This window comes from Oncorhynchus tshawytscha, linkage group LG13, assembly GCF_018296145.1.
Source record: "Oncorhynchus tshawytscha isolate Ot180627B linkage group LG13, Otsh_v2.0, whole genome shotgun sequence".
Taxonomy (NCBI): Eukaryota; Metazoa; Chordata; class Actinopteri; order Salmoniformes; family Salmonidae; genus Oncorhynchus; species Oncorhynchus tshawytscha.
This window is the reverse complement of record NC_056441.1, coordinates 12,410,968-12,428,885: the sequence shown is the minus strand read 5'-3', so window position 1 is coordinate 12,428,885 and position 17,918 is coordinate 12,410,968. Positions and strand designations below refer to the sequence as shown.

General features: G+C 41.8%; 1 protein-coding gene across 1 annotated transcript in view; it reads left to right on the top strand.

The window, feature by feature from the left end:
* The window catches only part of LOC112246015 (DENN domain-containing protein 3), a gene marked incomplete at its 5' end in the record, with an annotated part of 48,807 nt that overhangs the window by 10,694 nt on the left and 20,195 nt on the right, over positions 1–17,918 (top strand). The gene's annotated exons all lie outside the window — the stretch shown is intronic.

Below are 17,918 nucleotides of genomic sequence, written 5' to 3'. Positions count from 1 at the left end.
TTTGTTTTGACTGTGTTGTAATTTGTTTTGATCTGATTGATTGGATGTTCTGGTCCTGAGGCTTCAGTGTGTTAGTAGAACAGGTTTGTGAACTCCGCCCCAGGACCAGCTGGATGAGGGGACTCTTTTCTTTGCTCAGCTCTTGGCATTGCAGGGCTTGGTAGTGATATGAGAGGGGGGTCACTGTATTTTAGATGTTTCCAAAACTTAATTGCTCTTTTTTGAGTTTTTATTATTAGTGGATATTGGCCTAATTCTGCCCTGCATGCATTGTTTGTAGTTTTCCTCTGGACATGTAGGAGAATCTTACAGAACTCTGCATGCAGGGTTTCAATGGGGTGTTTGTCCCATTTGATGAAATCTTGTTATGTAAGTGAACCCCACACCTCACTGCCATAAAGTGCAATTGGTTCAATGACACATTCAATTAGTTTTTGCCAAATTTTAATAGGAATTTGAATTTGTTTTTTTAATGGTGTAGAATGCCCTGCATGCTTTCTCTCTGTTTATTCACTGCCTCATTAAGGTGTCCAGTTGAGCTTATTTTAAAACCTAAGTAATTGTAGTGTGTGCAGTACTCTATATGCTTTATACCAATTGAGAACTTTGGTCTAATTCTCTGAGATCTGGATCTTCTCTGGAAAATCATTATTTTAGTCTTTTTGGGGTTTACTGCCAGGGCTCAGGTCTGGCAGTACTGCTCTAGCAGGTCCAGGCTCTGCTGTAGGCCATGTGCTGTGGGTGACAGCAGGCATAGGTCATCTGCGAAGAGTAGGCATTTAACTTCTGAATTGTGGAGACTAACACCAGGGGCTGAGGATTTTTCTAGAATAGTGGCCAATTCGTTGATGTAAATATTGAAGAGTGCAGGGCTCAGGTTGCAACCCTGACGAAGGCCCCGCCCCTGGTTAAAGAATTCTGTTATTTTCTCGGCAATTTTAATGCTGCACGTATTGCCAGTAAACATTGATTTAATTATGTCATATGTTTTACCCCCTACACCACTTTCAATAACTTTGTAGAACAGTACTGTATGCCAAATAGAATCAAATGCTTTTTGGAAGTCGATAAAGCAAGCGTATATTTTGGTGGACATGTTTATCTATCAGGGTGTGTAGGGTGTAAATATGATCAGTTGTGCAATGTTTTGGTATAAATCCAATTTGGCTTTTACTCAAGACATTGTGCTTATTAAGTAAGTTTAGAACTCTTACATTTATAATACTACAGAAAACCTTCCCCTGGTTACTGTTCACACAAATGCCTCTGTAATTGTTAGGGTCAAATTTGTCTCCATTTTTAAAGATTGGGGTTATGAGTCCTTGATTCCAGATGTCAGGGAAATAACCTACAACTCAGGATCAAATTAAACAGTTTTAATATAGCCAATTGAAATGTTGCACTAGTGAGTTTGAGCATCTCATTTAGGATGCCATCAGGTCTGCATGCTTTTTTAAATTTCAGAGCATGAAGTTTCTTATAGAGCTCCTGGTCAGGAATTGGGGAATCCAATGGATTTTGATTGTCCTTAATAGCTTTTTCTAATTGCCAAATTCATGAGAAGTTGAATGGATGTTCTGCGTTTGTGTCGATTTGAACAGTGTTGTAGAGTGTTTTAAAATGAGTTGTCCATTGGTCACCATTTTGTATCGCTAATTCCTCTTTTTCAGATTTTTTTTTTTTTTCAATTTTGCCAGAAGTTGTTTGTGTTTATGGACTCCTCAATTAGTGTCAGCTGCTTGCTGTTGTACTGTGCCTTTTTGGTTCTGAGTGTTACATTTATAGAGTTTTAAAGTCTCACAGTAATGAAGGTGTAATTCACCATTATTTGGGTCTCTGTGCTTTTGGTTGGAGGTGTTCTAAGTTTTTTCCTTATAATTTTACAATCTGCATCAAACCAGTCGTCATCTGTGGTCTATTTTCTTTTGTTTTTTTATCAATTTCAATTGTGCTTCCTCTGCTGTTTGCCTGAATATATAGTGGATGTTTTATACTGCTAGATTGATGCCTTCTTTACTGTGAGTGAATGTGGTATCCAGAAAGTTATCTAAGAGTGTTTGGATATTTTGGTTCCAGGTTGCTTTCTGGTATTCTTCTGTGCTGTTATGGGCCCATCTGTATGAATGTCTGATGTTGTACAGCTGACTGGGCTGTGAATGTCTGGTTGTTTCCATGTCTGTTCTTTTGAGGAACAACGTAATTTGGCTGTGATCAGACAGAGGTTTTAGTGGCTTGACGGTGAATGAGCTGAGAGAGAAGGGGTCAATGTCTGTGATCATAGTCTACTGTACTGTGGCCAAGAGGTGAGCAGTAGGTGAATCTCCCCAAAGAGTCCCCCCGTAACCTACCATTGACAAAGTACAGACCCAGGCTGCAACAGATCCCTTCCATCTCTCTCTCTCTCCTGTTTTTGTTCCTTCTTGTTTTACTTGGTGGTGGTTATTTTATTGATGGCGAACCACATGGGGACGCCGTCCTTGTCACTTCAGCACGGCTTTAGGTGTGTTACTGAAGCTACTGTCACTGTGGAGGAGTTTCTGGTCTCCGTAGGAGAGAAGGTAGGATATGAGAATGTTGCTTACGCGTCACAGATGAATAAAGCGGTGGTGGTTTTTGTTAAAGAAGAGTGTCTTGTTGAGCATGGTGTACTTCTTAAAGAAGAGTGTCTTGTTGATCATATGGTTGAGCATGGTGTACTTCTTAAAGAAGAGTGTCTTGTTGAGCATGGTGTACTTCTTAAAGAAGAGTGTCTTGTTGATCATATGGTTGAGCATGGTGTACTTCTTAAAGAAGAGTGTCTTGTTGAGCATGGTGTACTTCTTAAAGAAGAGCATCTTGTTGATCATATGGTTGAGCATGGTGTACTTCTTAAAGAAGAGTGTCTTGTTGAGCATGGTGTACTTCTTAAAGAAGAGTGTCTTGTTGATCATATGGTTGAGCATGGTGTACTTCTTAAAGAAGAGTGTCTTGTTGAGCATGGTGTACTTCTTAAAGAAGAGTGTCTTGTTGATCATATGGTTGAGCTTGGTGTACTTCTTAAAGAAGAGTGTCTTGTTGAGCATGGTGTACTTCTTAAAGAAGAGTGTCTTGTTGATCATATGGTTGAGCATGGTGTACTTCTTAAAGAAGAGCATCTTGTTGATCGTATGGTTGAATATGTCGTACTTCTTAAAGAAGAGTGTCTTGTTGATCATATGGTTGAGCATGGTGTACTTCTTAAAGAAGAGCATCTTGTTGATCGTATGGTTGAATATGTCATACTACTTAAAGAAGAGCATCTTGTTGATCGTATGGTTGAATATGTCATACTACTTAAAGAAGAGCGTCTTGTTGATCGTATGGTTGAATATGTCATACTACTTAAAGAAGAGCGTCTTGTTGATCGTATGGTTGAGCATGGCGTACTTCTTAAAGAAGAGCGTCTTGTAGATCATATGGTTGAATATGTCATACTACTTAAAGAAGAGCGTCTTGTTGATCGTATGGTTGAACATGGTGTACTTCTTAAAGAAGAGCGTCTTGTTGATCATATGGTTGAGCATGGTGTACTTCTTAAAGAAGAGCGTCTTGTTGATCATATGGTTGAGCATGGTGTACTTCTTAAAGAAGAGCGTCTTGTTGATCATATGGTTGAGCATGGTGTACTTCTTAAAGAAGAGCGTCTTGTTGATCATATGGTTGAGCTTGGTGTACTTCTTAAAGAAGAGTGTCTTGTTGAGCATGGTGTACTTCTTAAAGAAGAGTGTCTTGTTGATCATATGGTTGAGCATGGTGTACTTCTTAAAGAAGAGCATCTTGTTGATCGTATGGTTGAATATGTCGTACTTCTTAAAGAAGAGTGTCTTGTTGATCATATGGTTGAGCATGGTGTACTTCTTAAAGAAGAGCATCTTGTTGATCGTATGGTTGAATATGTCATACTACTTAAAGAAGAGCATCTTGTTGATCGTATGGTTGAATATGTCATACTACTTAAAGAAGAGCGTCTTGTTGATCGTATGGTTGAGCATGGCGTACTTCTTAAAGAAGAGCGTCTTGTAGATCATATGGTTGAATATGTCATACTACTTAAAGAAGAGCGTCTTGTTGATCGTATGGTTGAATATGTCATACTTCTTAAAGAAGAGCGTCTTGTAGATCATATGGTTGAACATGGTGTACTTCTTAAAGAAGAGCGTCTTGTTGATCATATGGTTGAACATGGTGTACTTCTTAAAGAAGAGCGTCTTGTTGATCGTATGGTTGAACATGGTGTACTTCTTAAAGAAGAGCGTCTTGTTGATCATATGGTTGAGCATGGTGTACTTCTTAAAGAAGAGCGTCTTGTTGATCATATGGTTGAGCATGGTGTACTTCTTAAAGAAGAGCGTCTTGTTGATCATATGGTTGAGCATGGTGTACTTCTTAAAGAAGAGCGTCTTGTTGATCATATGGTTGAACATGGTGTACTTCTTAAAGAAGAGCGTCTTGTTGATCATATGGTTGAGCATGGTGTACTTCTTAAAGAAGAGCGTCTTGTTGATCGTATGGTTGAGCATGGTGTACTTCTTAAAGAAGAGCGTCTTGTAGATCGTATGGTTGAACATGGCATTCTTCTTAAAGAAGAGCGTCTTGTAGATCATATGGTTGAACATGGCATTCTTCTTAAAGAAGAGCGTCTTGTAGATCGTATGGTTGAACATGGCATTCTTCTTAAAGAAGAGCGTCTTGTAGATCATATGGTTGAACATGGTGTACTTCTTAAAGAAGAGCGTCTTGTAGATCATATGGTTGAACATGGTGTACTTCTTAAAGAAGAGCGTCTTGTAGATCGTATGGTTGAACATGGTGTACTTCTTAAAGAAGAGCGTCTTGTAGATCATATGGTTGAACATGGTGTACTTCTTAAAGAAGAGCGTCTTGTAGATCGTATGGTTGAACATGGTGTACTTCTTAAAGAAGAGCGTCTTGTAGATCGTATGGTTGAGCATGGCGTACTTCTTAAAGAAGAGCGTCTTGTAGATCGTATGGTTGAGCATGGCGTACTTCTTAAAGAAGAGCGTCTTGTAGATCGTATGGTTGAGCATGGCGTACTTCTTAAAGAAGAGCGTCTTGTAGATCGTATGGTTGAGCATGGCGTACTTCTTAAAGAAGAGCGTCTTGTAGATCGTATGGTTGAGCATGGCGTACTTCTTAAAGAAGAGCGTCTTGTAGATCGTATGGTTGAGCATGGCGTACTTCTTAAAGAAGAGCGTCTTGTAGATCGTATGGTTGAGCATGGTGTACTTCTTAAAGAAGAGCGTCTTGTAGATCGTATGGTTGAGCATGGCGTACTTCTTAAAGAAGAGCGTCTTGTAGATCATATGGTTGAACATGGCGTACTTCTTAAAGAAGAGCGTCTTGTAGATCATATGGTTGAACATGGCGTACTTCTTAAAGAAGAGCGTCTTGTAGATCATATGGTTGAACATGGCATTCTTCTTAAAGAAGAGCGTCTTGTAGATCGTATGGTTGAACATGGCATACTTCTTAAAGAAGAGCGTCTTGTAGATCATATGAAGCATGGTGTACTTCTTAAAGAAGAGCGTCTTGTAGATCGTATGGTTGAGCATGGCGTACTTCTTAAAGAAGAGCGTCTTGTAGATCGTATGGTTGAGCATGGCGTACTTCTTAAAGAAGAGCGTCTTGTTGATCATATGGTTGAGCATGGCGTACTTCTTAAAGAAGAGCGTCTTGTAGATCGTATGGTTGAGCATGGTGTACTTCTTAAAGAAGAGCGTCTTGTAGATCGTATGGTTGAGCATGGCGTACTTCTTAAAGAAGAGCGTCTTGTAGATCGTATGGTTGAGCATGGCGTACTTCTTAAAGAAGAGCGTCTTGTAGATCATATGGTTGAGCATGGTGTACTTCTTAAAGAAGAGCGTCTTGTTGATCGTATGGTTGAGCATGGTGTACTTCTTAAAGAAGAGTGTCTTGTTGATCATATGGTTGAGCATGGTGTACTTCTTAAAGAAGAGCGTCTTGTAGATCGTATGGTTGAGCATGGCGTACTTCTTAAAGAAGAGCGTCTTGTAGATCATATGGTTGAACATGGTGTACTTCTTAAAGAAGAGCGTCTTGTAGATCGTATGGTTGAACATGGTGTACTTCTTAAAGAAGAGCGTCTTGTAGATCATATGGTTGAGCATGGTGTACTTCTTAAAGAAGAGCGTCTTGTAGATCGTATGGTTGAGCATGGCGTACTTCTTAAAGAAGAGCGTCTTGTAGATCATATGGTTGAACATGGCGTACTTCTTAAAGAAGAGCGTCTTGTAGATCGTATGGTTGAGCATGGCGTACTTCTTAAAGAAGAGCGTCTTGTTGATCGTATGGTTGAGCATGGTGTACTTCTTAAAGAAGAGCGTCTTGTTGATCGTATGGTTGAGCATGGTGTACTTCTTAAAGAAGAGCGTCTTGTAGATCGTATGGTTGAGCATGGTGTACTTCTTAAAGAAGAGCGTCTTGTTGATCGTATGGTTGAGCATGGTGTACTTCTTAAAGAAGAGCGTCTTGTAGATCGTATGGTTGAGCATGGTGTACTTCTTAAAGAAGAGCGTCTTGTAGATCGTATGGTTGAACATGGTGTACTTCTTAAAGAAGAGCGTCTTGTAGATCATATGGTTGAACATGGCGTACTTCTTAAAGAAGAGCGTCTTGTAGATCATATGGTTGAACATGGTGTACTTCTTAAAGAAGAGCGTCTTGTTGATCGTATGGTTGAGCATGGTGTACTTCTTAAAGAAGAGCGTCTTGTAGATCGTATGGTTGAGCATGGTGTACTTCTTAAAGAAGAGCGTCTTGTTGATCGTATGGTTGAGCATGGTGTACTTCTTAAAGAAGAGCGTCTTGTTGATCGTATGGTTGAACATGGTGTACTTCTTAAAGAAGAGTGTCTTGTTGATCGTATGGTTGAGCATGGTGTACTTCTTAAAGAAGAGCGTCTTGTTGATCGTATGGTTGAACATGGTGTACTTCTTAAAGAAGAGCGTCTTGTTGATCGTATGGTTGAACATGGTGTACTTCTTAAAGAAGAGTGTCTTGTTGATCGTATGGTTGAACATGGTGTACTTCTTAAAGAAGAGCGTCTTGTTGATCGTATGGTTGAACATGGTGTACTTCTTAAAGAAGAGCGTCTTGTTGATCATATGGTTGAACATGGTGTACTTCTTAAAGAAGAGCGTCTTGTTGATCATATGGTTGAGCATGGTGTACTTCTTAAAGAAGAGCGTCTTGTTGATCGTATGGTTGAACATGGTGTACTTCTTAAAGAAGAGCGTCTTGTTGATCATATGGTTGAACATGGTGTACTTCTTAAAGAAGAGCGTCTTGTTGATCGTATGGTTGAGCATGGCGTACTTCTTAAAGAAGAGCGTCTTGTAGATCATATGGTTGAATATGTCATACTACTTAAAGAAGAGCGTCTTGTTGATCGTATGGTTGAATATGTCATACTTCTTAAAGAAGAGCGTCTTGTAGATCATATGGTTGAACATGGTGTACTTCTTAAAGAAGAGCGTCTTGTAGATCATATGGTTGAACATGGCGTACTTCTTAAAGAAGAGCGTCTTGTAGATCGTATGGTTGAACATGGTGTACTTCTTAAAGAAGAGCGTCTTGTTGATCATATGGTTGAACATGGTGTACTTCTTAAAGAAGAGCGTCTTGTTGATCATATGGTTGAACATGGTGTACTTCTTAAAGAAGAGCGTCTTGTAGATCATATGGTTGAACATGGTGTACTTCTTAAAGAAGAGCGTCTTGTAGATCATATGGTTGAACATGGTGTACTTCTTAAAGAAGAGCGTCTTGTAGATCATATGGTTGAACATGGCATTCTTCTTTAAATGTATGTTTATTCAAGTTACGCTGCTTTTTTCTCAGTCAACAATGGTAACTATTTAGAATGTACTGGCGTTTATTCCCAATGAGCTGTTGGAGAGCGAGTTATTGGGGTTTGGGAAGCTTGCAAGTTCAATTAAGTTTGTCCCGTTGGGTTGAAACAGGTTGGGTTGAAACAGGTTATGTCATTTCGGCGACAGGTGTTTGCTCCGGTGAGTCCAAAAACAGACTTTGGAGGTATCGTTTAAAGTCAAGTAGGTACACAGACTGTATATGGCTTATGCTAGTACGGTTAGTCAATGGTGTTTTGTGTGGTGATGTTGGCCATAAGCGACATGCTTGCCCGAAAAGGGAGAAGGGTAGGGAGAGGTCGTCCTCGTAACGCCTGGGCCCACTGATGTAGGGAGAGGTCCTCCTCGTAATGCCTGGGCCCACTGATGTAGGGAGAGGTGGGCCTCGTAACGCCTGGGCCCACTGATGTAGGGATAGGTGGGCCTCGTAACGCCTGGGCCCACTGATGTAGGGAGAGGTCAGCCTCGTAACGCCTGGGCCCACTGATGTAGGGATAGGTGGGCCTCGTAACGCCTGGGCCCACTGATGTAGGGAGAGGTGGGCCAACAGTGGTAGAGCAGTCACAAGCACCTGTTTCTGAGGAACAAGTTGTCCGTGTTGAGGGTACGGAGTTCCAACTTGTACCAGAGGGGAACTTAGCGTCTGATATGCAGCAGAAAAATATTGTTGTAGAAGGTAAGGACAGATCTGGGGAGCCATTTCCTCAGACTGGTGAAGAGATGCCCAGTACGAGTGATGGGGTACAGGAGGGGGTTCATGTGGAGCTAGTCTCCCAGGTAGTGGAGGAGATGACCAGTACGAGTGATGGGGTACAGGAGGGGGTTCATGTGGAGCTAGTCTCCCAGGTAGTGGAGGAGATGACCAGTACGAGTGATGGGGTACAGGAGGGGGTTCATGTGGAGCTAGTCTCCCAGGTAGTGGAGGAGATGCCCAGTACAAGTGATGTGGTACAAGCGGGGAGTGTTGAGAGGGATGTGGTAGAAGGGAGTCAGGGGTCTGTGGCCTCAGTTGAGGAGGATCAGGAGAACTATATGGATATCTCTCTTGATATGATAGCAGCTGACGTTACAACACAAACAGACGGTCTGCCTTCATCACCCTGGTGGGAAGGTGACCACGGATGACAGTGAAATGTGCCAACATGCCGTGGATTTCTACTCTGCCCTCTATTTTTTTAATTTTATTTCACCTTTATTTAACCAGGTAGGCTAGTTGAGAACAAGTTCTCATTTGCAACTGCGACCTGGCCAAGATAAAGGCGGAGGATTGTGATTGTCTGTCTACTGAACAGTTGTTATATGGAATCGATGATAAATTAACAGGCACCGCATTGATTATTTGCAACGCAGGAGAAGCTAGTTAAACTAGTAATATCATCAACCATGTGTAGTTAACTAGTGATTATGTTAAGATGGATTGTTTTTTATAAGATACGTTTAATGCTAGCTAGCAACTTACCTTGGCTCCTTGCTGCACTCACGTAACAGGTTGTCAGTCTGCCACGCAGTCTCTTTGTGGAGTGCAATGTAATCGGCCATAATCGGCATCCAAAAATGACGATTACCGATTTATGAAAACTTGAAATCGGCCCCAATTAATCAGCCATGCCGATATAATCGGTTGACTTCTAATGAATATATAGATTAGTTGAGTTGTTTTAAAGGTTTGTGTCTCTATCACTAAGCACGTATAGGGGTGGTGGGATCTTTGAGGTTGTTTCTCTCGAGGGAGGAACCAGCGGGAGGGGCTGGTTGTAATGGCCCCTCCCGGTGTAGAGTTTTAAAAACTTGATTGGCGGCATGGGATGAAGATTCCTGCTGTAGCAGGTTGTTCGGTGGAAGAATGTAGTTGAGCAGTGGGCGCTATCATTGGGTATAATAGCATAAAATCAGCCTCGAGGATGAATAGCGCTGTAGTAATATTCTTAGATTCTATTGAAAAGGTGATAGTTGAGTGGTGTGTTGTGGGAGACAAACGTCGGTATTTCCTCTTGTGAATCCGTCGAAGAAAGTTCTACTTTCTAATGTGCCTCCATTTGTTAGAGATGAAGTGTTGGAGTGAGAGTTATCTCCTCATGGACAATTTGTTTCTACAATAAAAAAGGTTATTTTTGGATGCAAATCTCCTTTGTTGAAACATGTCGTATCTCATAGGAGACGAGTTCACATGATTTTAAAGAAGGATACTGACCAACTGAATTTAAAGTTCAGTTTCAAGATTGATGGGTTTGATTATGTGTTCTACACTTTTACTGAATCAATGAAATGCTTTGGGTGTGGAAGAGAGGGGTATTTGGTGCGCAGTTGTCCAGAGAACGAGCGTGCAGAGCCTGGTAGCAGCTCTAGCGCTGGTGCAGAAATGCTTTGGGTGTGGAAGAGAGGGGTATTTGGTGCGCAATTGTCCAGAGAACGAGCATGCAGAGCCTGGTAGCAGCTCTAGCGCTGGTGCAGAAATGCTTTGGGTGTGGAAGAGAGGGGTATTTGGTGTGCAATTGTCCAGAGAATGAGCATGCAGAGCCTGGTAGCAGCTCTAGCGCTGGTGCAGAAATGCTTTGGGTGTGGAAGAGAGGGGTATTTGGTGCGCAATTGTCCAGAGAACGAGTGTGCAGAGCCTGGTAGCAGCTCTAGCGCTGGTGCAGAAATGCTTTGGGTGTGGAAGAGAGGTTGTATTTGGTGCGCAATTGTCCAGAGAACGAGCGTGCAGAGCCTGGTAGCAGCTCTAGCGCTGGTGCAGAAATGCTTTGGGTGTGGAAGAGAGGTTGTATTTGGTGCGCAATTGTCCAGAGAACGAGCGTGCAGAGCCTGGTAGCAGCTCTAGCGCTGGTGCAGAAATGCTTTGGGTGTGGAAGAGAGGGGTATTTGGTGCGCAGTTGTCCAGAGAACGAGCGTGCAGAGCCTGGTAGCAGCTCTAGCGCTGGTGCAGAAATGCTTTGGGTGTGGAAGAGAGGGGTATTTGGTGCGCAATTGTCCAGAGAACGAGCGTGCAGAGCCTGGTAGCAGCTCTAGCGCTGGTGCAGCTAAAACACCACTGAGAAGGGATGAACAGGCTAAGGGTTCAGGAGAAGGGAGAAGATCGGTGGATTTTAATGTTTTATTTATTTCACCTTTATTTAACCAGGTAGGCCAGTTGAAAACAAGTTCTCATTTACAACTGCGACCTGACCAAGATAAAGCAAAGCAGTGCTACAAAAACAACAGCGTTACACATGGGATAAACAAACGTACAGTCAATAACACAATAAAAAATATGTATACAGTGTGTGCAAATGGAGTAAGGAGGTACGGCAATAAATAGGCCATAGTGGTGAAGTAAATACAATTTAGCAATTAACACTGGAGTGATAGATGTGCAGATGATGTGCAAGTAGAAATACTGGTGTGCAAAAGAGCAGAAAAAACAGATATGGAGATGAGGTAGTTGGTTGGCTGGATGGGCTATTTACAGATGGGCTGTGTACAGCTGCAGCGAATCGGTAAGCTGCTCTGACTACCGATGCTTGAAGTTAATGAGGGAGAAATAAGTCTCCAACTTCAGTAATTTTTTGTTGTTGCAATTCGTTCCAGTCATTGGCAGCAGAGAACTGGAAAGAAAGGCGGCCAAAGGAGGTGTCAGCTTTGGGGATGACCAGTTAAATATACCTGCTGGAGCGCGTTCTACAGGTGGGTGTTGCTATGGTGACCAGTGAGCCGAGATAGGGCAGAGCTTTACCTAGCAAAGACTTATAGATGACCTATAGATGTGGTGGGAGAAATAGGAAAGGAGAGCAGTGTTGTAGTAGAGCAGGGAAAAGAGCAGTGGGGCAGTAGGTGAAACTGCGATGGAGGTAACTGAGGGGATGCTGGAGAATGAAATTGGAGTTCGAGGAAAGTGAAACAATGGAAAATGAAGCTGCTGTTTTCAAAGTACCGAGGAGTAAGAGGAAGAATTTAAGGGGTGATGAAGGTTCTAATTCTAAGAGGATGGTAGAGATTGATAAATCAGTTGAGGATAAACAGGTTGTAGAGATGGAGTTTTCTTCTGAGGATGATAGTGAGAGTGAGGCCTCTGATGCGTCACAACAAAAAAGCGAGAGAATTGAGGAGGTATGGGATTGGAAGGGTACATCAATTTCTGAATTTGACAAAAGAGAAGAAATATATACAGGATTATAATGTAACAGATTTTTTTCATGGAAGTGAATTGTTTATTGAATCAAAGTTTCTGATATCAAAAATAACGGGTGGAGGTTTGACAAGCCCAGAAATCGCTAGACTGAAGAAAGTGGTTTACGAGAGTGACAAGTGAGGTAAATTCTAAAGAAAATGGAAGAGTTCAGTCCCAGTCTCAACTCTGTAAAGAGATGTGTTTTCTGTTTCTTACTCTACTTTTCCCAGCCATGAGCAGTTTGAAGATTTCTTCTTTAAACGTAAATGGGGCGAGAGACGGGGGAGAGCCGTAGTGTATGAGTTAATAAAGGGAAAGGGAAGTGACACGTTTTCAACAAGAAACGCACAGCAGTATGGAGAATGAAGTTGTGTGGCAACAGGAGTGAGGGGGGGGGGCAGTGGTGTGTAGTCATAAAAACTAAAAAAGTGGGGGTGTGGCCATCCTGTTCTCAAAAGGTTTTTTGCCTTTGTCATATGAGGTTGAAGAGGTAGTTGAGGGGAGGTTGAGGGGAGGTTATTAAACGTTACAGAGAGATATGAAAACTTCACTATGTGTTTAATAAATGTATATGCCCTAGTAGTGGCAGTTGAGAGGGTATGTTTTTTAGAGACTTTATCAAATACCATTGACAAATGTAACGCGGAGGATTATTTATTTCTTGCTGGGAATTTTAACTGTACAGTCAGTGCTTTTAGATAGAAATCACAAAGCACCTCATAGCCTCAAGGACTTTTTAAAAACACTATTGTAACACATGAACTATGTGATATTTGGCAGAGTCAAAATGGAGGCACGAGACCGTATATATGGGCTAATGTGAGAGGGAACACCATCTCTCTGGCCAGGTTGGTTAGGTTGTATTGTTTTGAGCATCGATCTCAGGTCTGTAAATCCAGTGTGATAACCCCAGTGGGACTTTCTGATCATTGTTTAGTAACAGAGGTGGTGGACATTAACACTGTAAAACCCCAGTGGGACTTTCTGATCATTGTTTAGTAACAGAGGTGGTGGACATTAACACTGTAAAACCCAGTGTTCTGATCATTGTTTAGTAACAGAGGTGGTGGACATTAACACTGTAAAACCCCAGTGGGACTTTCTGATCATTGTTTAGTAACTGTAAAACCCCAGTGTTCTGATCATTGTTTAGTAACAGAGGTGGTGGACATTAACACTGTAAAACCCCAGTGTTCTGATCATTGTTTAGTAACAGAGGTGGTGGACATTAACACTGTAAAACCCCAGTGGGACTTTCTGATCATTGTTTAGTAACAGAGGTGGTGGACATTAACACTGTAAAACCCCAGTGGGACTTTCTGATCATTGTTTAGTAACAGAGGTGGTGGACATTAATGCTGTAAAACCCCAGTGGGACTTTCTGATCATTGTTTAGTAACAGAGGTGGTGGACATTAACGCTGTAAAACCCCAGTGGGACTTTCTGATCATTGTTTAGTAACAGAGGTGGTGGACATTAACACTGTAAAACCCCAGTGGGACTTTCTGATCATTGTTTAGTAACAGAGGTGGTGGACATTAACACTGTAAAACCCAGTGTTCTGATCATTGTTTAGTAACAGAGGTGGTGGACATTAACACTGTAAAACCCAGTGTTCTGATCATTGTTTAGTAACAGAGGTGGTGGACATTAACACTGTAAAACCCAGTGTTCTGATCATTGTTTAGTAACAGAGGTGGTGGACATTAACACTGTAAAACCCAGTGTTCTGATCATTGTTTAGTAACAGAGGTGGTGGACATTAACACTGTAAAACCCCAGTGTTCTGATCATTGTTTAGTAACAGAGGTGGTGGACATTAACACTGTAAAACCCCAGTGGGACTTTCTGATCATTGTTTAGTAACAGAGGTGGTGGACATTAACACTGTAAAACCCCAGTGGGACTTTCTGATCATTGTTTAGTAACAGAGGTGGTGGACATTAACACTGTAAAACCCCAGTGTTCTGATCATTGTTTAGTAACAGAGGTGGTGGACATTAACACTGTAAAACCCCAGTGTTCTGATCATTGTTTAGTAACAGAGGTGGTGAACATTAACACTGTAAAACCCAGTGTTCTGGTCATTGTTTAGTAACAGAGGTGGTGGACATTAACACTGTAAAACCCCAGTGTTCTGATCATTGTTTAGTAACAGAGGTGGTGGACATTAACACTGTAAAACCCAGTGTTCTGATCATTGTTTAGTAACAGAGGTGGTGGACATTAACACTGTAAAACCCCAGTGTTCTGATCATTGTTTAGTAACAGAGGTGGTGGACATTAACACTGTAAAACCCCAGTGTTCTGATCATTGTTTAGTAACAGAGGTGGTGGACATTAACACTGTAAAACCCCAGTGTTCTGATCATTGTTTAGTAACAGAGGTGGTGTACTGACACACTGTGAAACCCCAGTGTTCTGATCATTGTTTAGTAACAGAGGTGGTGGACATTAACACTGTAAAACCCCAGTGTTCTGATCATTGTTTAGTAACAGAGGTGGTGGACATTAACGCTGTAAAACCCCAGTGGGACTTTCTGATCATTGTTTAGTAACAGAGGTGGTGGACATTAACACTGTAAAACCCCAGTGTTCTGATCATTGTTTAGTAACAGAGGTGGTGTACTGACACACTGTGAAACCCCAGTGTTCTGATCATTGTTTAGTAACAGAGGTGGTGGACATTAACACTGTAAAACCCCAGTGTTCTGATCATTGTTTAGTAACAGAGGTGGTGGACATTAACACTGTAAAACCCCAGTGTTCTGATCATTGTTTAGTAACAGAGGTGGTGGACATTAACACTGTAAAACCCAGTGTTCTGATCATTGTTTAGTAACAGAGGTGGTGGACATTAACACTGTAAAACCCCAGTGTTCTGATCATTGTTTAGTAACAGAGGTGGTGGACATTAACACTGTAAAACCCCAGTGTGACTTTCTGATCATTGTTTAGTAACAGAGGTGGTGGACATTAACGCTGTAAAACCCCAGTGGGACTTTCTGATCATTGTTTAGTAACATAGGTGGTGGACATTAATGCTGTAAAACCCCAGTGGGACTTTCTGATCATTGTTTAGTAACAGAGGTGGTGGACATTAACACTGTAAAACCCAGTGTTCTGATCATTGTTTAGTAACAGAGGTGGTGGACATTAACACTGTAAACCCCAGTGTTCTGATCATTGTTTAGTAACAGAGGTGGTGGACATTAACACTGTTAAACCCAGTGTTCTGGTCATTGTTTAGTAACAGAGGTGGTGTACTGACACACTGTGAAACCCCAGTGTTCTGATCATTGTTTAGTAACAGAGGTGGTGGACATTAATGCTGTAAAACCCCAGTGGGACTATCTGATCATTGTTTAGTAACAGAGGTGGTGGACATTAACGCTGTAAAACCCCAGTGGGACTTTCTGATCATTGTTTAGTAACAGAGGTGGTGGACATTAACGCTGTAAAACCCCAGTGGGACTTTCTGATCATTGTTTAGTAACAGAGGTGGTGGACATTAACGCTGTAAAACCCCAGTGGGACTTTCTGAGCATTGTTTAGTAACAGAGGTGGTGGACATTAACACTGTAAAACCCCAGTGGGACTTTCTGAGCATTGTTTAGTAACAGAGGTGGTGGACATTAACACTGTAAAACCCTGTGTTCTGATCATTGTTTAGTAACAGAGGTGGTGGACATTAACACTGTAAAACCCCAGTGGGACTTTCTGATCATTGTTTAGTAACAGAGGTGGTGGACATTAACACTGTAAAACCCAGTGTTCTGATCATTGTTTAGTAACAGAGGTGGTGGACATTAACACTGTAAAACCCCAGTGGGACTTTCTGATCATTGTTTAGTAACAGAGGTGGTGGACATTAACACTGTAAAACCCCGTGTTCTGATCATTGTTTAGTAACAGAGGTGGTGGACATTAACACTGTAAAACCCCAGTGGGACTTTCTGATCATTGTTTAGTAACAGAGGTGGTGGACATTAACACTGTGAAACCCAGTGTTCTGATCATTGTTTAGTAACAGAGGTGGTGGACATTAACGCTATAAAACCCAGTGTTCTGATCATTGTTTAGTAACAGAGGTGGTGGACATTAACACTGTGAAACCCCAGTGTTCTGATCATTGTTTAGTAACAGAGGTGGTGGACATTAACACTGTAAAACCCCAGTGTTCTGATCATTGTTTAGTAACAGAGGTGGTGGACATTAACACTGTAAAACCCAGTGTTCTGATCATTGTTTAGTAACAGAGGTGGTGGACATTAACACTGTAAAACCCCAGTGTTCTGATCATTGTTTAGTAACAGAGGTGGTGGACATTAACACTGTAAAACCCAGTGTTCTGATCATTGTTTAGTAACAGAGGTGGTGGACATTAACACTGTAAAACCCCAGTGTTCTGATCATTGTTTAGTAACAGAGGTGGTGGACATTAACACTGTAAAACCCCAGTGTTCTGATCATTGTTTAGTAACAGAGGTGGTGGACATTAACACTGTGAAACCCCAGTGTTTTGATCATTGTTTAGTAACAGAGGTGGTGGACATTAACGCTGTAAAACCCACAAGTACACACTGGCATTTTAAAATAACTTTATTGAGTGATGCTCACTTTAGGAGATGTTTTAGTTTTTTCTGGGAGAGGTGGCGGTCTGAAAAGGACAGTGTTGTATATCTTCAACAGTGGTGGGATGTAGGGAAAATCCAGATTCAGCAATTCTGTAATCAATAGACAATGAATGTCACCAGAGATATCACCAGATCAATGAACGCCCCAGAGTCTGAAATAGTGGAACTCCTGATGTTAGTTGAAACCACAGGAGATCGAGGCCATATTTGGCAGACCTGCTGGATATCAGAGCACAGGGGGCATTGGTGAGAAGTAAGTTCCAGGGAATCTCTGAAATGGATGCCTCATTCAAATTTTTCTTTAGTTTAGAGAAAAAGAAGAATTACTCATTGCCTCAAATCAGCTGTTGGACAGGAGCTCACTATCCCAAGTGAAATTAGAAAGAGGGCAGTAGAGTTCTATGCTGAGCTCTACAGGTGTGAGTATAAAGAGGTGACACAGCAGTTACTTGATGGGCTCCCATAGGTGGCTGCAGAAGCTCAGGTTGAACTAGAGAAATCATTGTCTTTGCAGAAGCTCAGGTTGAACTAGAGCAATCATTGTCTTTGCAGGAGCTCAGGTTGAACTAGAGCAATCATTGTCTTTGCAGAAGCTCAGGTTGAACTAGAGCAATCATTGTCTTTGCAGGAGCTCAGGTTGAACTAGAGCAATCATTGTCTTTGCAGGAGCTCAGGTTGAACTAGAGCAATCATTGTCTTTGCAGGAGCTCAGGTTGAACTAGAGCAATCATTGTCTTTGCAGGAGCTCAGGTTGAACTAGAGCAATCATTGTCTTTGCAGGAGCTCAGGTTGAACTAGAGCAACCATTGTCTTTGCAGGAGCTATACACTGCATGGAAAGAGGAAGGGCACTGGCATTGATGGGCTTCCTGTTGACTTTTTAAAGTATGTTTGGGCTATGTTGGGATTGGCTAGCAGTAGTTAACGATAGTTTGACCGGAGGGTTACTACTGATAAGCTGCAGAAGGGCTGTCCTCACCCTACTGCCAAAAAATGGGAGGCCGGTGGCCTTAATGTGCACTGATTATAAGATCCTGTCCAAGGCTTTGTCCAACAGGCTGAGGGAGGTGATGGGGCAAATCATACACATGAACCAGTCCTACTGTGTTCCCAGCAGGCAGATAGGGGATAACATTTCCCTGATTCGGGACTTTTTGGACGTCTCTAGGGCTTCGCTACTATTGGCCTATTTATTTCCTTACCTCCTTAC